We start from the raw sequence: 21,524 nt of genomic DNA, 5'->3' as shown, positions 1-21,524 counted from the left end.
ATGTAAGTGATAGTAAAGTGTGTGTGTACTACATATCTTATTAAGGTTTCTTTTGTAAACATATTATTATAATAAGGTACCTAAAATATTTTGTTGCCATTATATTTTCTTGGGATGGTAATAGACAAACTTGAGTCGAGTTAAATGCAACAACAAAGTGAAAATTTTGAACTGCTAAACGATTTTGTTACACTATAAACCAAAAGCATTGCTCACAACTTACTATGTGAAATTCAATACAAATCTGGTTCTCAGTGTAGTTCATATAGTTCAATTGATGAGAAACTTTTACGTGTTGCAGTCCTGGCGCTGTTCACAATAGTGGATGGCACCTGTTCTGACCGAGAGTGGTGTTGGTGTCTTGGAGCGAGGTGGGGTTGTTAGTGGCCCCTGCGCCAGCAGCTATGGAGTCTGTTGTTTGTGTCACTGTTAAACAATGTCATGTGTTACAGTCCTGTCGCTGTTCACAATAGTGGAGTTCGACAACAAGGCCTGCCTGGCGGCATCAGGAGACAATGGCACCTGTCTGACCGAGAGTGAATGCTTGGAGCGAGGTGGTGTTGTTAGTGGTCCCTGCGCCAGCAGCTATGGAGTCTGTTGTTTGTGTCACTGTTAAACAATGTCATGTGTTACAGTCCTGTCGCTGTTCACAATAGTGGAGTTCAACAATAAGGCCTGCCTGGCGGCATCAGGAGACAATGGCACCTGTCTGACCGAGAGTGAATGCTTGGAGCGAGGTGGCGTTGTTAGTGGCCCCTGCGCCAGCAGCTATGGAGTCTGTTGTTTGTGTCACTGTTTAAACAATGTCATGTGTTACAGTCCTGTCGCTGTTCACAATAGTGGAGTTCGACAACAAGGCCTGCCTGGCGGCATCAGGAGACAATGGCACCTGTCTGACCGAGAGTGAATGCTTGGAGCGAGGTGGTGTTGTTAGTGGCCCCTGCGCCAGCAGCTATGGAGTCTGTTGTTTGTGTCACTGTTAAACAATGTCATGTGTTACAGTCCTGTCGCTGTTCACAATAGTGGAGTTCGACAACAAGGCCTGCCTGGCGGCATCAGGAGACAATGGCACCTGTGTGACCGAGAGTGAATGCTTGGAGCGAGGTGGTGTTGTTAGTGGCCCCTGCGCCAGCAGCTATGGAGTCTGTTGTTTGTGTCACTGTTAAACAATGTCGTGTGTCCTGTCGCTGTTCACAATAGTGGAGTTCGACAACAAGGCCTGCCTGGCGGCATCAGGAGACAATGGCACCTGTCTGACCGAGAGTGAATGCTTGGAGCGAGGTGGTGTTGTTAGTGGCCCCTGCGCCAGCAGCTATGGAGTCTGTTGTTTGTGTCACTGTTAAACAATGTCATGTGTTTACAGTCCTGTCGCTGTTCACAATAGTGGAGTTCGACAACAAGGCCTGCCTGGCGGCATCAGGAGACAATGGCACCTGTCTGACCGAGAGTGAATGCTTGGAGCGAGGTGGTGTTGTTAGTGGCCCCTGCGCCAGCAGCTATGGAGTCCTGTTGTTTGTGTCAGTGTTAATGTATTTTAGTATTTAGTAATTAATAGTATAATCTTCAATTTTTTACGATTAAACTGGTTAGGAAACTTATTTTACTATCATAGAAGGTTATTTAACGAATCTTTTATTTTCATAAATGTGTGAATGTACGCGAAAAATTAGACTTCATGTCAATGAGCAAGTCTCTATTTGTTCTCTATTTCCCTGGCAAATAAGTTTTATGTTGTATCCTAGAAAGTTGCTAAAATGATGAAGCTTGAACTACGTCGTGCTTTTAAATCTAGATATTTTTTTATTTTGACAATCCTAAAATGTTACTATCATTGTTTTATTTATCTATATATTGTTTATAAACCATAAATATCAGTATTATATCAAAAGCTGATATTTATTGAATTATAAAAACAAAGGTTTTTTTATAACTAAATTAAGGTACTAATAATAAAATCAATTGAGAAAAGAATTTGTTTTTTGAAATACTAGTACTGAAAAGACTATCAGGAGGTATGTTATATAGTTTTTAAAACGTTGCACTTTTTATGTTGCTTATAAGTAGTCTACAATCAGAATGTATAAAATAAAATCTGGATATTTATTAATGCCAGATAATTAGGAGGGTGGAAATCAAGTTAATTTTTAGACGTAAAATATAACTATAAACCGTTTTATTGTTTTAAACTTCTTTGTTTTTCCTTATTTCTTAGGTTTTGTATATATTTTTACAAAATTGATTAAGTAGTATCCAGGATAGCTCCCGTTAAAACAGTTGAAAAATCACCAATTTTAATATGGTTGCTGTTGTGAGTTTTGTTTTCAAACACATTAATATAATTTGGAAAGATTTTAAAATGGTGAATTTGAAAATAATTTGAAAATATACCTTTCATTATAAGATATAACAAAAATGGATACGTTGGATATCATATTAGTTCGGATCTTGAGTTTTTATTATTCCTAATAGAAAGGCAATTGCAGCAGAAATAAACATAAAAAAGTCAGTTTCACTCACATTTTAATAAGAAAATTCAAACTATTAAGAATTAACTTGAAGTTTAACTACCAAAAACTAACGAACAAGTTTGAATAGGGGAATAAATTTAATTGATGATGAAATTAATAAATTGTCAGTAACTAAAAAGAAACACTATACAGTTATATTTATTAGCAACATTTATCTTACTACTTTGACTGCAGTGATTTGCCAGCAGTAAACAAAGTAAGTTTAAGGATGTTCAAAAGTTAGTCATTCAAATATTTTGATACTAAAGTTGACCTAAAGTTGATTAGTATTTATATTTTGGAATGTTGTATATAAATTAAAGTTTTTTGGTTATAAAGACTCTTGTAGCTGTTCGCTGATTATCCTTGAGATTAAATATCATCTGCTGGCCTAGAGAGGGTTAAGGAGGAAGTGCACGCGTGCCTGTCGCACTCTATACGGAATTACTTCAGTCGGCTTACGTCAGCAGTCCATTAGGAATCGAGCAGCTGGAGTGAGCAATTAGCTGTAGGTTTCATCATCTGGCTTTAAAGTATCTTTCCATCTCAGTTACGTACAAGTATTATTAAATATGAAAAGCTTTTAAGCCTATTACAGCTTTTTGATTCATCTCTCTTACTTACACAAGTATGATTAATACGTTAATTCCTGAGTTCCTCCAAAATTCTTGGATTTGACAATAACTGACGGTGTTATTTTCCACAGTCATGGCGACGTGCGGCCAGTCCACCAACCAGAACTGCTCGTACTTCGTGAACCCCGGGTATCCGAGCTTCTACGATGGATCTGGCTCGTGTCAACTTACTATCTACAAAGCACATCCTGACATATGTCAATACAGGTAAAATTATCTAAATATATTACAGAGTTAATTCTAGGTACGGGTTCATTGCAACTCGAGTTGCGTAAAAGACTTCGCTGAGGTTAATAGCAAAATTTCAAATCTACAAACTTATTTCATGCCCAATTTGTCCTGTAGACAGACAGTATTAAAAACAGTAATTTTTACATCCCTGCAGTTGACAAAAGAGAAATTATGGTAGCGTACTGAGTGAGAGGTTTCAATGACGCTGAGCCAAATTCCATGATTGAAAATGAACCGTCATGTAAACTTATTATTGTATATTTAGGAATGAAAAATGCTGCAACATTTTAAGTCTACAGAGTACATATTTCTCACGTTGTCTTACCTAATGATAGATTCACGATTTTATCTATTAACTTATGTTTCATAGTAGTATTACAGTAAGAATAACTCCAGTGACCTAGGAAAGGTTCTACAACGCAAGAGTGTACTGAAATGAAATCTTGTCACCTTGACTCTTCAATCTATTATTTTTCTTATTACTCTATTAATATATATACCTTCCGCCTCAGTCGGAAGAAAGACAGATTTCACACGTGGCCGTCAAAAATGTCAAAATGGAGATGCATTACTAGTTTATATATTTAATTTTGCACAACAGTAATGGAACAACTCTCAATATTAGAAGTGTGTTACAATCGGAATAATTTCGGAACAGTTAGATACTCTACGACCTTGAAGCCTAGAACCTGTAAATACTGTCAAACACAAGAAACAGTTAATCCAAAATTATGTCAGTAAACATATCCACTTATAACGGTTCAATTGGATACTTATGCAACTTTAAAAAACCTCCATCTTGAAACCTTAAAAATTATAGAAAAATAAATGAGAATAAATGTTGGTTGACAATTGAAAGAAAAATCTATTTTGATTTCTTTTTAAGGTAGGCTATGCCCAAAATACAAATTTTGCCCAAATGTAAATTACCGCCTCCTTGAATTGTTTGAGAGGTCAAGACCACCACGTTCAAACACCTCACGTGGTTCTTTACCACGTTTAGTCATTTAGAAATAAATTAAAATATAATATAAGGGCAACCAAAGAAAATTATTATCTAAACCAATTCGTGTATTGTTTTAATTAGGAAAGAACTCTTTTTATTTTATTTTGTAAATTGTTTTGTTTTTGTTACGCTGACCAGCTACTGGTTTTGGGTCAGTGTATTTCCAAAGAATGTAAATTGTTTTGTATTTATCTTGTAAATGGTGGAAATAAAGTATTATTATTATTATTGTGCTGGGGATTCCCGAGTGCAATGGAAAATAGTTAACGGATTGTTTGGAGAGAAAATAGAACATTTTGAAATACTTGTATTTGAAACTTAGATAGAAAATTCTGACAGATATAGTTGATACAGCTACTGAATTTAATAATTTCTTTTTAAATGCTCCGGAGGTAGTCCAAAGCGCAATTACTAGTGTTAAAGGCAACAATAAGTATGATGTACATTTCCAACAAATTATTCGTCAAGTGCATTCTTTATGCTACTGATAGATGAGTAAGGGGTGCTAGAAATAATATGTAGGCTACAAAATAACAAATCGCCTGGAATAGACAACACCAATAGTTATGTCTTAAAAATATATCACTACAAATCGTACAGATTGAAACATATTTATTTAATAAAGGTATAACTGAAGTAGAACTTCACATCCGTTTAAAGACTCTTTTGAAACACGGAAACAAGGAATAACAAACCAACTGATACAGATCTATATATTTGTTATTTGTGCTCTCTAAGGTATTAGAGAAGCTAGTTAATAACACCTAATACATTTTTATCGCAAACTTATCTCAGTAGAAATCATTTTAGCTTTAGAGAAAATCTTAGTACTGAAAATGCTTTACTTAATTTTTTGGAATATGTTTGTAATAGGCAAACAAGTGCGCTGCTTTGTTGATATAACATAGACTTTTGACACGGCAATGAAATATTATTGGATAAACTATGGATGGCAGGAGTGCAAGGTTTACCTCATAAGTGTTTTATAAGTTATTTAAGTGATAGAAAACTATGTGTTACAATTGGGAAAACGTATAGCGCCACTAGAAAATGAAAACATGGTGTACCCCAAGGATCCGTTTTGGAGACGATTATTTTTTGTATATATGAATGACTTATGAATGGGCTACTTTAATAAAAGATTTACTGCTTTTGCAGATGATACAGCATGTGGAGATGATACGTGTGTGGATAAAAGTTTATCCATAATATCTTAACAAATGATTTAAAAGGGTTACACTAATTTAAAAGAAAAAAAAAAAAAAAAATTATTCGATATTTTATTTGAATGTGCATGAATTTTAACAAGGATTATTTCTTTTAATTATTATTACGAATAATTTTTTGTTTGGTTGTTGTATATCAGAGGTTGTTTTTTATCAACTAAAAATTTATGTTTAGTGTAGTGTATTTCCATTAGTTATAAGTTGATAAATATCTGTGTTAAAAGTAAGAAACCTTTGATTTGAAGATAGTTTTAGTGTAACTAATATCAGCGTACAGCAATAAATTTAAATGTTTTAAATTATTAAATATTGTTACATTTAATTTAATTGAGCTACATTTTTTTTTCTTCAAGTTCCGATTAGCCATTTGGTTTTTCTTTTGTGTGTGTGTGAAGGTCTATCACAAACGGGCCTTTTTGCTTAGGGGATACGCATAATTATTTGACCCTTTATTTTATTTTCATTTTAAGTAATTTACTTTACAAAGATATTTTGTACTACTTAAAAAAATGATATTTTAAATAGATTTTAATGTTAATAAAAGAAGTTTACTTTTTTTAAATACTATTTAATGTTTGCAAAAATATGTATGTGAAGTAAATTTCATTTTGAGTTTGAATTTAAATAAATAATAGTTGGTTGCCTTTTAGTAGGTATTTATATATTTCAACAGAAAAAGAGTTTTATTAATATCAATTAATGGGTATTGAAGGAAATTCATCACAAAGATGTACTAGTACTGAGAATATTATTAATGAATGTGGAAATATTGCAGTAATAATGGATTTATTAAAAATGGCCGTGTATTCTAACTGTTGGAAACAAAAATAGAGAAATTTTAATCAAGTTCAAAGAAAATGAAACAATGAAAGCACATTTAAATATTTAATGTGAGTTTAACTCCTACGAGTTGTATTTGTAATCGGTTTATTAATTTCCTGTGCTCTGTGTGATTATTATTCGCAATTAAATTATTTATTTATTATTAAACCATATTGTGTTTTATATATATCGGAAAAATTTACAGCCGGTGTATTATTACGATGTTACTGTGATTTAGTTTTGTAAAATAGACCATATTTATTAAATTCATGCTTGATGTAAGCGGCATGTAGCATAGATGGTGTTGGGTTGGTTTTAACCAGTTTTAAACTGTAATACCGAGATCCGAGCTCCATGTATTGTTGATGGGGGGTATGTTGGTTAAACTCACAGTTGGCTACAGTCATGCTGCGAGGTTATCATATTGCATTCGCGGTGTTGCCATCACTCTCTGCCGCCAGAGTCCGTGAATTCTCTTGGAGGTGATGCAAATGTTCTTGCCATGGTACACACTTAGAACTGAGATACGTAATATTTTCATTGCGGAGCCTTTGAATTATTACACAAAGAATATTGCTGTTATTATATTATTTATAAGGGTGTTATTTATTTAATTTTATTATTATTTATTTAATATGTAACGTCAATTCAATATCTATTTCTTTAATTTGATAATATTTTAACCAAAAAGTCGTCATTCTGTAAGTGCTATGAAACATAGTGCTATAGAAGACCTTCAATACGTATAATTAGTCTTCAATTTAATATTTCGAGGATAGAGTTATGTATGATATCTGCCATTCGTAGGATTGTTCCAGTGGTACGTTTATTTTGTTTACATGTTAAAAACTCATCTGCGTTCTGCATTCTTTATATTGACGGTTGATTGATAAGATTTTGAAGTCTTTTTTTTAAGGATGTGTAGACTAGAATTTCTTGTGGTGTAGATGTGAAATGGAAGATCTTAGCAGTGTTCTGTCTTCTCTATACAGCTGAGTACACCTCTAGGATCAGGAGAAATATGTGTGTCCAGCAAATACAGTGTGAAATTCATGGCCACAGCTGTTGTGTAAACTGAAAGCCGCTTCTGGCTTGATTATATGGAGTGTCTTGTGAAGTTGAAACCCCTTTTTTTACATAAGTTGTTGTTGATGCTTGAAGAGTGTCACTTTTGATGTAAATTTCTTGAAATACTGGTGCATCCTGAAGATGGTTTCACAATACACTTGGAGCAAAATGCAAAGCCAATGAATCTCGCGGATGATTTCCAAGGAATTTTTGATTATTTTAAAAGTTAAATTGTTACAAATTTTCACATTTCACTGTTTTAACACACATTGAACACTTTTAAAAATACAATCCAATCAAACATTTTCTGGTAATTTTGTAAAGAATCTTCTAAAATTGCCTCTTCAAGCACTAAACAACTAGTTGCTTCAGAGACTTTGCTTGGAAAGAAAGTAAGGCGTGGTCACTTCGCTACTTCTTGAGCAATTTTGCTAAAATAAACCACAACAGTTGTACCCCGAAAAATTGCTTGAATGCAGTGTGTCACAATGATGTTCTTGTGTTAGAAATTATATTGTTTCCCTGTTTGTTTCATTAATAATTTGGTAAAATCTAGTAGTTTTGCATATAATTTAGATTGCTATTTGAGAGAAATTGTAAGAAACTTCCCTAAAATGCATGAATTTTAAAAGATTGTATCGTCCATTTTGATCACAGGAACCTTAAATGTTATTTTTAAAATGGTAGATTATTTATTATGCATTGGACAAGGATTTTATATTGATTAACTGTCGGCTGAAAAATACTATATAAATGCTATTCATAAAATAAATTATGTTTAAGTGTATCGTGGGTGGTGTTTTAGAACAAACATATGCCAGTTGACATGTCTGCAATGGGTTTTATGTTATATCAAACATTCAATCCACTTTTTAAAATTGTTTATCTCTCCAAATATTATTAATTAAAATAAAGGCTAACTTCAAAATATATAAACATTTGAGGTAAAACAAATAGATTTTTCACTTTATATTCGTTGTATCACCCAGTTCCATGATTGTATAGTTAACATGTATCAAGAGTTAAATAAATTATACAACATAATTATCATGCGTTTCCATTTTCAGTGCTGTCTCATGTGCATATTACATAAATATAATTAGTTATAAACATAATTTGAGTTGTTAAATCTTAAAACATGAGTAATGTTATACTGATCATTGTAAATCTTTTAGAAAACAGTATATTAACTGCTCGACTAAGTTTATTATAATAACTTAATATTTAAAAAGTGCTATAGACCAAAATATTATCTTGTTGTGAAGTTATCTTATGAATGTGTAAATTCTAATGAAATAACTGTAATAAGGATTCAATTAATAATAAAACAAATACAAACTTTTAATCTTCTATGAGTGTAGATGCAGCGCTTTAAAACTGACTTGTTTAGCTAACGAAACTTTTTCGCATAAAATCTATATATATAAAAATGAAACTGTTCGTGTGTAACAGCATCACTCACAAACGGCTGGACGGATTCGCCTAATTTGTTTTTTAATTTGTTCGTCTTGATCTGTAGAAGGTTATAGGATACTTTTTATCCCTTTCCCGATTCAGGATTCCGCCCCACTGGTTACAGAAATACCCGTAAGAAATGCATTGCAGCAAACATATGTTATTAAGTGAAAGAGTCTTTTCAAATTTTTAATCAGCTGTTCTTTGTAAACATATATAATGCGACAAAAAATATATTTATATATAAATTTCTTTACACTTATAGTTTTAAAGCATAGAGTAAGCTTAAGAGAAACGACAAATTTTGTTTAAACTGTTTCTGCAATCATAATATATAAAAATGAATGTTTGTGTGTTTGTCCTTTATAGACTCAGAACTATTGGACCGATCACTATGAAAATTTGTAATTTTTCTATGTAGAAGGTTTATACGCAATGCCCATTGATGTAACTAACCACCAGGCTGTACTGCAAGATATAAAAGTTATCAAAGCGCCTGCACATTATAAACTGCAATTACAACACAGTAGTTACGTATATTAAAATATCCAAACACTATTTGAAGGCAAAGAAATATACGGGCAAAGCTTAAGAGACGCGTGCGAAGCCGCGGGAAACAGCTAGTATCTGTATATAACTTGTGTGTACGATATTGTGTCATTCATTTTACTCTAGGGATTATTATGTTTAGGTTGGATTTTGACAATTTTGTACTCGACGGACCGGAGACGATGAATCACATCTGTAACAACGATCAGTTTCTTGTGTCAGGAGGAAGTCCTGTTCCTGCGATTTGTGGCATTAACTCTGGAAAATCACAGTGAGTCTTGGTACTACTACCTTAGAATATGACAAAACTCTAAAAATAATAATTGTAAACTGTTTCGATAATCTTTAACTAAGCATCTGGTTAAAAAGTTGTTCTGGATACACGACCTGTCAGCAGGTTCCGAAAGACAATATTGGATCTAATAAATAAGATAGTTAATCGCCACTAAATGAGGTTCCTGTGGTATGTACAGTAACCTCATAGAAGAAACGTTATTTCATCTGGCTGTTAGCGCATTGTCTGAGATTTGACACTGGCACAGACAACCACGCCAGGAATCTGGAGTGGACGGCTGTCTGAGAGGATCCAGTAAGATCGAAACAGTAGAGTATCTTGGCAATACTACTTAGTACTTGCCACTATTTCAGTATTTAAAAAGTTCAGAATTTACAAATGCCATTTATGTTAATGTTGTAATGCACACTAAGCTGTTAAAATTGGCACACACAAAAAAAACTTCTACTACCATAATACAAAGGAACATCCTAAATTTCAGATATTCTATTATTTAAAATCTAATGAAAATGGCAAGCTTTTGTTGGGGATGAGTTACACTTATTAAAGTGTTATGATACACAACTACTGTTATAGAATCTAACCAACAACGATACTTCTATAATGCGAATGCGAATGTTGAGTATAGCTCCAGATTCACCTTCTTATTACGTGCAGCATTTGGATCCCTTCAGCAGCACCTTGGAGTCTCAGAAGGAGGCTAAACTCGAAATTCGCATTAAATTAACCCCCAGAAAACAAATGAGGAATTGGTTTTGCCTGCTATGTTATAGGCATCAATGATACGAAACCAAATTCCAAGGTTAGAAATCATACCTACATCTAAAAGTATAAAAGAGATATCTTGCCACATGCACTTTATTCATTAAGTTGGCCTTAATGGCAGTGTTTAAACAATTCAAGTCTGAGCACAAAGTTACCAAACGTCCATGTTCTATATGTTGGATACACGTGTTAACATAAAAAATATAAAAGTGTCATAAATTGCTCTCAGTTTGTTTACATGTTCCATTATTTTCTCGTTGCCGTCCTGGTTAAATATAAGACCAATATAAAAATATTCCCTAACTCTCAGCCAAATCTCATTGTGGCATACGAAACACCGAACGCAATGTGGTCTATATTATATTAAAGCTTCCAACAACAATTCAAGTCTATAGATCAGTTTACTTTTGAGATAGGCCTATAGTGCAGGCAGACATACAGACATATTTCCCTCTCTGTTCTGGCTTCGCTAAAGATCAGCCAGTGACTTTCCTTTAATTTAAGAATCTTTGGTATACATGTTTAATATAGCTTGTTCCATTGCGCGCCTATCTAAAAATAAATACTAGCAGTTACCCGCGGCTTCGGCTTCGCACCACAATTTCGCAGGTTTTGCACCTGTATGAGCACTTCTGATTCGAGTAAATTATATTTCCTACGCCAATGTTGTGATTGCCTTCTTTCCACGATTAAGGAAATATGTTATAACGTTTATATTTATAGTAATTTTAATACAATTCGGTCTTAATATTTTGTGTTTCAAAACTGGTTATTCCTCTCTCATGATACATATACATATAAACTTACTCACTATAAATGAAAAAAAAAAAAAGATTAAAAAGAATAGTTGAGGCGTAGACTGGAGAAATATTCGAAATACGAGTAGGTCTACGTTCATCACCGGAACCGCAAGAATGTCCATGTAATATTCGGCAAGTAGTACAATCAGCTCATTACATTACGTGTGACAACAATACAAAACAAACAAAGTCACTTTCGTATTTATAATAACATTAGGATTAATATTAACGTGTCTAATACCTACAGTATTTCAAGTGAACCACATCATTCAATATGTTATCTACCTCATAAATACAATGTAATATTTTTAACCGGACAAAGGGGGCCGGTTGTTGTTTGTTTTGTTGTTGGAAGGGGGGGGGTGAAAGGGAATTTTCACACACGATATATTCAGATTATACAAAAAACTAGTTGATAACAACATTTATTGTACTAGAGTAGGTAATGTATTGTTGGATTACTACACCTTGAAACGTATCGTGTTGCAGTGTATGTAGATGCCGGACTAGGCACTAGCCCTGTCACTCTTACAGTGGTCACCAGTGGCCCTGCCATGTCCCGCCACTGGAAGATCAAAGTTTGCCAGATACCTTGCAGCTCATCTTATAAAGGTAGAGTACTCTATGTAGGTTTCTAAAACCACATACTTAACACAGTTTCCGCATTATTACAGTGGTCACCAGTGGCCCTGCCATGTCCCGCCACTGGAAGATCAAAGTCTGCCAGATACCTTGCAGCTCATCTTATAAAGGTAGAGTACTCTATGTAGGTTATTAAAACCACATACTTAACACAGTTTCCCCACTCTTACAGTGGTCACCAGTGGCCCTGCCATGTCCGGCCACTGAAAGATCAAAGTCTGCCAGATACCTTGCAGCTCATCTTATAAAGGTAGAGTACTCTATGTAGGTTTCTAAAACCACATACTTAACACAGTTTCCACACTCTTACAATGGTCACCAGTGGCCCTGCCATGTCCCGCCACTGGAAGATCAAAGTCTGCCAGATACCTTGCAGCTCATCTTATAAAGGTAGAGTACTCTATGTAGGTTTCTAAAACCACATACTTAACACAGTTTCCGCACTCTTACAGTGGTCACCAGTGGCCCTGCCATGTCCCGCCACTGGAAGATCAAAGTCTGCCAGATACCTTGCAGCTCATCTTATAAAGGTAGAGTACTCTATGTAGTTATTAAAACCTTACCGACCGGCTAGGGAGAGCCTTACCAGAAAACTTCTGATGTCTAATCACAAATGACCAATTATTTTCCAATGTCAAATAAGATTAAGTATAAAGATTCAGCGATTTCAATAAATGAACTTAATACGTGGACCAGTAGTAGATCACCATAGAAGACGTTGGCTTGGTACACGTAGTCTCATAACAGATGGTAGGAGCTCATGAGAGAAACCTCGTTCCTGCGAGACACACAGTCTTTAAACATTGGGTGAGCACTTCCAGTCTGATCCAGTCGTTAATATGTGTAAATCTCTCAAGATGCAATTAGCAACTTGTTGGAAATGTAGTAATAAACCAATTTTTTCGTAATAATAAAAAAAACTATAAAGGTATATCTAATAGTATCTCTGACGATGATTTCACGATCCTCTTTGTAGTACAAATATGCTCCATGAAATATTGATGGAGTAGCCACAGAAAGAACGATAACCGGTAAGTTCACTTTATTCCAGTAATTGTGTGTTCCGAGTTGCAAGTCATGGTTGAAATTTACTAGAATAGCGCAGACTTCCAAAAACTTACATTACTTCGTGAAGTAGTTTACAAACAAAACTTGTACCATCAGCAGGCTACTTCAGTTGACCGAACTTACAACAAGACGCGAGATGTTGGGATATGAAGATTCCGGGAATAAGGCTGAGGGATTTCCCACCGATCTCATGTAAAGTTCACAACAAATCCACCCAAGTTGTAATAAACTAGCGGTTAAACCCCACCGATACTCCGCTGGAGAAAATATGAGTCCAGTCACTCCAACAGATTCCGGAACCATATAAATACTTGGCAATACAAAAGAGCCTTTTCTGAGAGGACACGCATTCTGGTGCAACATTTATTTATATTTCAGTTCTTACACAGATATAGTGCTGGGAAGACCAGTTGTTCTATAATAATAATAATAATAATAATAATAAATAATAATAATAAATTATTTATTGCGTAGAACATAAAAACAATGTTATAGCAATCGTCACGTATATCGAGCTAAATTTTCCACTCGTTCTACCATCGAAGTCCCTTCCATACATACAATTTTTGCGTTCACTCTCTCTCACTCATTCGAATTGATCCACCACTTCCCCGGTCAGTCAGCCAATTGAGAGGTCTCCCAATTGTGTGCCATAAACTCGTCTATACTGTAGAACGCATGTGTAATCAATGTTGTTTTTAGACGAGCTTTGAATGCCTTCAGCATGGGGACACATTTAATCGAGTTCGGCAAGTTGTTGACAATTCGAACTCCTGCCTGAGAAGGCAAACGCTCGTGAGCTACAGTACTGTGTCTTCCAGTTCGGTAGTCATCCCTGCCTCTAGTTGCATAAGAGTGTAAATCACTACCTCTTGTGTGTTCGCATTTGGATTTGAAAAAAAGACACGTTTCCAAGACGTAGAGGCAAGGTAATGTCAACAATTTTAGATTTTTGAATGCTGGCCTGCACGACTCTCTCCATTGCAGTTTTGCAATTGTTCGAACAGCTTTTTTTTTTGAAGGATGAAAATTCTGGAAAAGTTTGCGGTTGTGCAACCTCCCCACAATGCCAATCCGTAAGAAAGGTGTGGGTAGATCAGTCCATAATATGCCGTCATCAGTACCTGCGTTGGGCAGTATTCGGACAGTTTCCTCAAGACATAAATGCCTGAGGATAACTTTGAACAAACATAGTCTATATGACAATCCCAAGTCAAACCTCGATCTAGGTGTATTCCAAGGAATTTCATTGAGTACACTTCAGTGATTTCAGATTCGTCTAACATGACTGTAGGACTACAATCTGAATCTGTTTGTCGCAAACTAAATTGAATGAATTTTGATTTCAAAGGATTTGTTTTGAGATTGAGCTCATTGAAATGTTGAACTGCACTGTTGAGCTCAATGAACGTAATTTTTTCAAGTTCTTCTTGTGATTTTGAGTTGAGACAGAGAGTCGTGTCATCTGCGTACTGGACGAGTCGCCCTTGTTGTACCGATGAACCAACATCATTTACGTAGATCAAGAAGAGTAAAGTAAAGTATGGAGCCCTGAGGAACACCATAGCTCAGACCCTCCTCTCCCGATTTGACGCCTGAAATGCCTAAAAATTGTGTTCGATCACTGAGATACGATTTGAGCCACTTGAGCGACACTCCTCGCATCCCGTAATACTCCAGTTTGCGAATGAGGATTTGATGGTCGACACAGTCAAACGCTTTTGATAAGTCAAGGAAAATACTCAAAGTATCTCCTCGACCTTCAATTCCCTCTACTATCGCATCGACTAGACGCACGACTGCGTCTACCGTCGATCTACCACTTCGGAATCCGAACTGGTTTACAGACAGCAGATGGTGTTTGTCCAGAAAATTCACACAACGGGAAAGAAAGAGCTTCTCAAAGATTTTGCTGAAGACCGGCAATATCGATATGGGGCGGTAATTTTGAGTTGAAAGAGTGTCACCCTTCTTAAAAATTGGAGTGACTTTAGCGATTTTGAGAGAGGAAGGAAACGCTCCCGAGTGAAAAGAGAGGTTGATAAGGTGTTCGAGCGGGCCCAATAAATGCTTAGAGCATTGCTTTAGGAGCCACGTTGACACATAATTTGAGTCATTAGACCGTTTTGATGGGAAGCCTCGTATCACTCTAGCAATTTCCTCCTCTGATACCGGGACCAGGGCCAATGAAGCTATTGGACTCGGCACTGACATGTGAACCGGCTGGCTATATGGAGGACGATGTCCTAGTTCAGCTCCAACCGAGGAAAAGAATTTATTAAACTCCTCAGCTACCCTTAAAGGATCATTGATGAGTTTATCTTTGATCTGTAGTTCAATCGGTTTATCAATTAATACATTTTTATTGTTGATGAAGGCCCATGCAGTTTTTGATACGTTTTTCGACGTGAGCAACGCTTTGTTTACATCATAGGCTTTCGCAGCTTTGATGACTTTTCTATAAATTTGTTTGTACTTTTGAAAAAATCTTTTGAACTCTTCGTTAACTGTGTGCTTGTTTATTTCCGAGAAAAATAAAAATTTTTCTCTAGAAACCAGGATACCTTTGGTAATCCATGTGCACTTTCGTTTCTTAGGTCTTTGTTTGGTTTTTCCTTAGAGGACAGCTCACGTCTAGATGAAAATTGAATGTTTGTTCAAATTTTTTGAAATTGCAAATCAAGAGGATCCCTAGAATTCAGAAAGTTCCAACTTTCTTTTGCCAGCTGAAAGTTGAGCAATGCTATGTTTGTGGGCCTTGTATCTCTGAATGTTTTCTCTGAGATGGGACCCCTTGGTGCCTCGTGACCATTGATGATGGCCTGTTGGCCATAGTGGTCTGAAATGGCTGTGTCGACCACCAAGACCTCAACGTCTGTCAAATCTGTGATGACGTTGTCAATCGCGGTCGCTGAGTTGGCCGTCACTCTTGTTGGAGAATTAACCGACCCAGTTCAGGCCAAACGACCCCAGCAAGTCAGCCAATCTCCTTGTCATGGGACTATCGACATCTAAGACGTCAATGTTGAAGTCTCCCATGACTATGAAACCGCGAGTTTTTATTTGCAACGTCAGTCAAGATTTGATCGAATTTTGAAAAAAACAATTCCTCGTTTCCGTTGGGAGACCTATATAGACCAATCACATCAATATGAGAGTGTTTGGTTTGGTTTTGAGTTTTTACCCCTGTATGTTCACAGTGTTTTGTCTGTAGGTTTGAAAAGAGTGAGAGGGGTAAAGGAGAGCTCATTTTTCAGAAATATTGCTACACCTCCTCCTTTGAAGGAGTTGCGGCAATAAAAATTTGCCAATTGGTAATTTGGAATTTTAAAGTGTTCGATATTGTTGTTCTTAAAAACGTGTTCGGTCACAACTAACATGTCTGGATTGAGCTCCTCGTACATGAGAGTAAGCTCATCCACCTTATTCGTAGCCATTTGTGCATTTTGATGCACAAATGACACTGTTTTAGAAATGTGTTTCTTTAAATTGGAATTTTTAATTTTATTTTTGTTAGTCAAATTTGTATGGGGATCAGAGGTGGAGCTTCTACTAAAAAAGATTGAGTTCTGGTTGTTTTTTGCAATTGAATTGGGCTTAGATGTCCCAGCGACAACTTCAGCAAAGGTGATATGCGGCAGAGTGAGAGGAGCGGACGTTCATGGAGACAACGGTGAAGACGCTGGCCCCAAAAGTGTCAGAGAAGGCGTTGGAGATGAGGGTAATGGAGGGGACGTCGGTACCGGTGGTGGTGCTACCGGAGGAACCGCTCTGCTGGTGCACGGTTGAGGCGTAGGAGCGATAGCTGACAGTCTGCTATCTGTGCAAACGGGGCGAGTTTTGGCCGTGGTCAAGCACCTCACCAACATCTCGGCCAGCAGTCTTTTGCCACGCATCGACAAGTGTAGACCATGTCTCGTGAAATACTTCCGGCTAATGGTGTCAAGACGAAGAACTTGGATGTCGTGTCTGGCAGCCAGTTCTTCAATGAAAGCATTCACGAGCATGGTCCTCGTCATGGATGGGATTGTCAGGATCTTGCAGGTCGTGGCGATGTGGCATAGTGGCGACTACTAGTTGAGTGTCGGCCGGTCTGTTGGTGATGTACTGCTCCAGATGCTGGTAGATCGTGTGCTGGGCGCCGGTAGCCAGGTCGTTTGTTCCGGCAATCAGCACCTCGCAATGAAGCCTAGGTCCAGGTGGAGACGCGGGCTGGTCCAGGCCGACAGTGCTCGCAGGTGGAGGTGTGAGCTGAGGCAGGCTGACAATGTCTAGTAGGGCTGGCGCCGGGTTTGCAAACACCGGTGATCGAAGTAGAGGAGTCGACCAGTCCTCTTGTAAGACCTGCGATGTGCCGAGTGTGACTATCGCCCCTTATTAAAAAAGATTTCCGGTTGAGAGTATGTTTTTGCGAGCGGCAGCCGGTGCTTTTGAGCTTTATACTTTTTATTTTGTCTGCTGTTTGATGTCAAGCTGTAGTCGGTGTTTTTTGTATTTTTCGTTTGCAATAATTCAGATTTATTTTGAGTTTTTACTGGAGGAGATGTATCTGAATTGCTGCGAATCACAGTCAATGGTTGGTCTATACTGGAGGCAAGATCAATCAACTTCTGTAGATCATAAAAGCTTTGAGATTGATTCAAGATGTGTGTAATCTTCAGTTGATTGTGAAGTGCACAATTTGCAAGATATCTAACTCGCACGGATTCAGTTTAAGTTCACTAAGATCAAAGATGTGTCACAGTAAAAATAAAGCAATGATACATTAACAAAGAGGTTTAAACCGCAATTCCTTACTAAAACATAGTAAAGACATTATTAATAAGAATTTATGTATAATTAATCGGTAACGATGTTTCTACTGTATTTACGCAGAACTTGTATCAACTAACCTACTGAAATAGGCGTAGTAGTACTTATTAAAAAGCAATACATAATGACTTGAAGTATCGAAATGTAAAAGTACGTTCCCGACGATTCTTGTTATATAGTGCACTTCACATGACAAGTCACGGTTGAAAAAAATTATATTTATATATTTCCACACAATCAGGTATAAATGTTGTAGGTATGTATAGTTTTTAAGGCTACATTGATTTAATTTTTTAATTAAAACTTAAAATAAATGAAAATTTTCGGAACAAATATTGGGATTTATTTTTAATTAGATTGTGAGAAGTTAGGATAAAAACGAATATGTAATCCTTTGGCAAGTTAGTACTGGTAGTTTTAAATTGTTAGGAAGGCGGTTCACTGCCTTGAATTGATTAGAACTTGTCTTGTTACGACTATTGTTCTCCTAGTTGGATACAGCTGGGCCAACGAGAGAACACCGCGGATGTCCATCACAATTGGTGGGAAGGGGATGTATATAAGCGCCAACTCATAATTTTCGCCTTTCTTTTGGTTATTTTCGTAAATTAAGTTGATTACAGTGCGCCGTGTTTCTAAATTTTATTCCGCGAGGGATTTTGAGGTAAGCTTCAAATTTATTGTACGTTATATTGAAATAGTCTCCCAGATCTAATATCAAATTAATTTTTTTAGTCTTTTTTATAGGAAAAAATTTAATTCGTAGAAACTACAAAGCAATCTGCATGATTAATTCTCAATAAACAATAGAGCATAATAGAATCATACAAGTTACATTTGGTTCAAACTTGCAAGAAAAGTGAATTAAAATTGAACTTTGTTAATAAATTTAATTGAAATTTGGAAATTTAGTAATTTATTAATATTTAATTGGAACTGTTTTATTGTGAATTATTAACTGGTAATTAATTGAACTTTAATAATTATTTGAGAGAGTTGTAATCTGAATTGCAAAGACTTGAAAAGTTAAGGGTCAACTAGTGGAAAGAGAAGTTTAAATTTTTATTTTTGAATTTTGAGTGAACTTAGAAGTGAACATTTTTATTTTAGTTATTTCCAAGTGGTATGTGATTTTTATTTGAAAACTTTGTTATTTTATTTCAGAAGAGAGCTCTGGTTTTTAGTTTGATATATTTGATTAATATTTTTATATCTTGCCACAGGACCTTTTGAAATTACTGAATGGTGTGTCAATTCTTTGTGGAAAACAGAGTGATGAAAATTCTGAAACATTGAATTTATTAATTTTTCCAAGTTTAATATAAATCCATTATTTTAATTTAGAACTGTGATTTTTATTTAAGACAAACCAGATAAAATTTAATAATTTAAAATCTAGTAATATATTTTACTGATATTCAGTCAGAGCTTAGTAATCAAAAAATAATTTATATCATCTTGGATGTCTGAATATTAATATCTACTATCCAAGTCGATACAAGGTAAAATATAATTTAATGTCTTGCACAAGTTTTTTTACCAACGCACAGATGATTAAGTTTCTATTTAAGCGTTGACCTATTTGCACGTATTGTTTATATTCACAAGGTGGGAGTAGAAAATAGTAAACGAAGTAGTAAGAATAAACTAGAAGTGTTACCATTATAGCAAAACGAATGTAACATCTATGTTTATTACTTCTCAGAAAAATAAAAACCATTATCATTTTCAAACACCATTAAAGTAATTAAATAATCGATGTATTGTTTCTTGCTTTTCGTCATCTATATCCGCATTTTCACATATAGCTAATATTATAGGATACAATTTGTAACAAAAACATTTGTGATTATGTAATTAACTCTACAAAACTATTATGTGATAAGGTAAAATGGAATATAATAATATGAAATATAGAATGTACACATTAAACATTAACCTTCTTGTACAGTGGGAATATTAATTAGGACACAAGTAATAGCATAGTCAATCCTTGGTAGATTTGATTACGGTTTTAACCAATGTGATTAAGAAAAATCACAACACTTAAATAGAACCTTTCTGACTCTCTTGCCTTGTTTTTTTTTCAAGTTGTATAAAATATATGCCACCCAAACTTGCAGCATTTTTATATTAAAAAGATTATTGAAATTCAACTCTCTAGAATTTACAGCAACAGCTATTTCATGATTGGAAAACTCTTTTGGTGGAATAAAAAATGTCCTAACATAACAGACCGGCAATCAGGTTAAATATTACTCCATTTCTCACTCTCTGTTGCAGCTGAAGACGGTTGTCTTCAGTACTTTACGGGAGTCTCTGGTCAAATCAAGTCTTTCAACTACGAACCTCTTACCGGTCTTCATCCTGTCCAACCAGGACTACAGCATCTGTATACGTATGGAGCGCAATTTCTGCGGCATCCAGTACATGCAGTGTCCTGATGAAGGTAAGGAGAGTCCTCCTCCGTACAATAATAATGCTCAGGTTTTCAATGGATAACTGGGGATGCCATAAAGGTAAGTGTTAAGTAAAAGATTTCAGAGAACTTAAAACTTGAAAGTTGAGGCTTAAAAGGAAGAAAAAGTAAGAGTTTTGGAACATACCTGGTTCCACCACCACCAGATTTTTCTATGGAACATGTGAAAGTTTCTCCGCATCCGAATGTTTCAGTGAACAAATCGCACACACTCGTTCACTCTGACTGGGAACACTCTGGGGCAGAACGCTGTAACTTTCCATGATCGGAGGCGTTGGGCCGAAACTCCTGCAAACACTGACTGGCTGATCATCCCCTGCACCAGCAACGTGGGGAGGGTACCCTCGTCAACCCTCTACTGGCTGTGTGGATAGACTTTGTGGTGGCACCCTCAACAGTGAAGTCAGCACATTCCCTGCAACTGTCTACAGTTAGTATATTGGTTTACTCATAGAGTGTAGCCAATAGCGCAATGTAGTTGGTACAACGGTAATCGTAAGATAGGTGGGTGACCGCCTGAACGATCTTGTCCTTGCAAGCAGCCCGTCTGCCCGGCCATTGGTGATGGTTCGGAAGTCACCTTTAAGCCGTTAGTCTCCAGGTTAAGAGTTAGATAGGACTTTTTAGCCCTTAATTCGCCTGGTAAAGTAATATATCTTTACTTTACTTTTTACTTTTAGTCTTTTGAAACTAAATTATGTTTTAGTAATCCAGAAGAAATTACCTTCTTGTTATTTAAACTACCGTCTTGTTTACCTCTGTAATGTACCCGTATTTGTCTAAAGCCAGACCTACGAGTTGAAATAAATAAATTTGTGCCCCTTGAATATTTATTGTAATAAAACACGTGTATCAACAAAATAATTTTGAGTTTTTGCAAAATTCTTTGTCAATTCAGTGTGAGTACGTATACTAAACCATCATTAGAACAATGTCACATGAAGAACAAAGAAAAGCAAGTAAAAAGAGAACATATTTTAAATTGTATATAATAATATAATTTGGCAGGTGGATATGTAGCAATATAATTAATGTTTATAAATCCTGATGCAACTTGTTTAGATCATTATTAATTTATTGCCTGCATGAAATGCACCCTAAAATGTAGTGTCTGAAGAATTTAAATCAATCTTGAAATCATGGTTTAAATATTTATTTTAATAA

General features: G+C 35.7%; 1 pseudogene; it reads left to right on the top strand.

Annotated features, from left to right (window-relative positions):
- Positions 1-301: 301 nt before the first annotated feature.
- Positions 302-20,790, top strand: LOC124373663 (annotated as a pseudogene).
- The last annotated feature ends 734 nt before the right edge of the window (positions 20,791-21,524 follow it).

The sequence above is a fragment of the Homalodisca vitripennis genome, unplaced genomic scaffold (genome assembly GCF_021130785.1).
Source record: "Homalodisca vitripennis isolate AUS2020 unplaced genomic scaffold, UT_GWSS_2.1 ScUCBcl_6120;HRSCAF=13188, whole genome shotgun sequence".
Classification (NCBI taxonomy): domain Eukaryota; kingdom Metazoa; phylum Arthropoda; class Insecta; order Hemiptera; family Cicadellidae; genus Homalodisca; species Homalodisca vitripennis.
The sequence above is the reverse complement of the archived record's forward strand: the minus strand, read 5'-3'. Positions and strand labels throughout refer to the sequence as shown.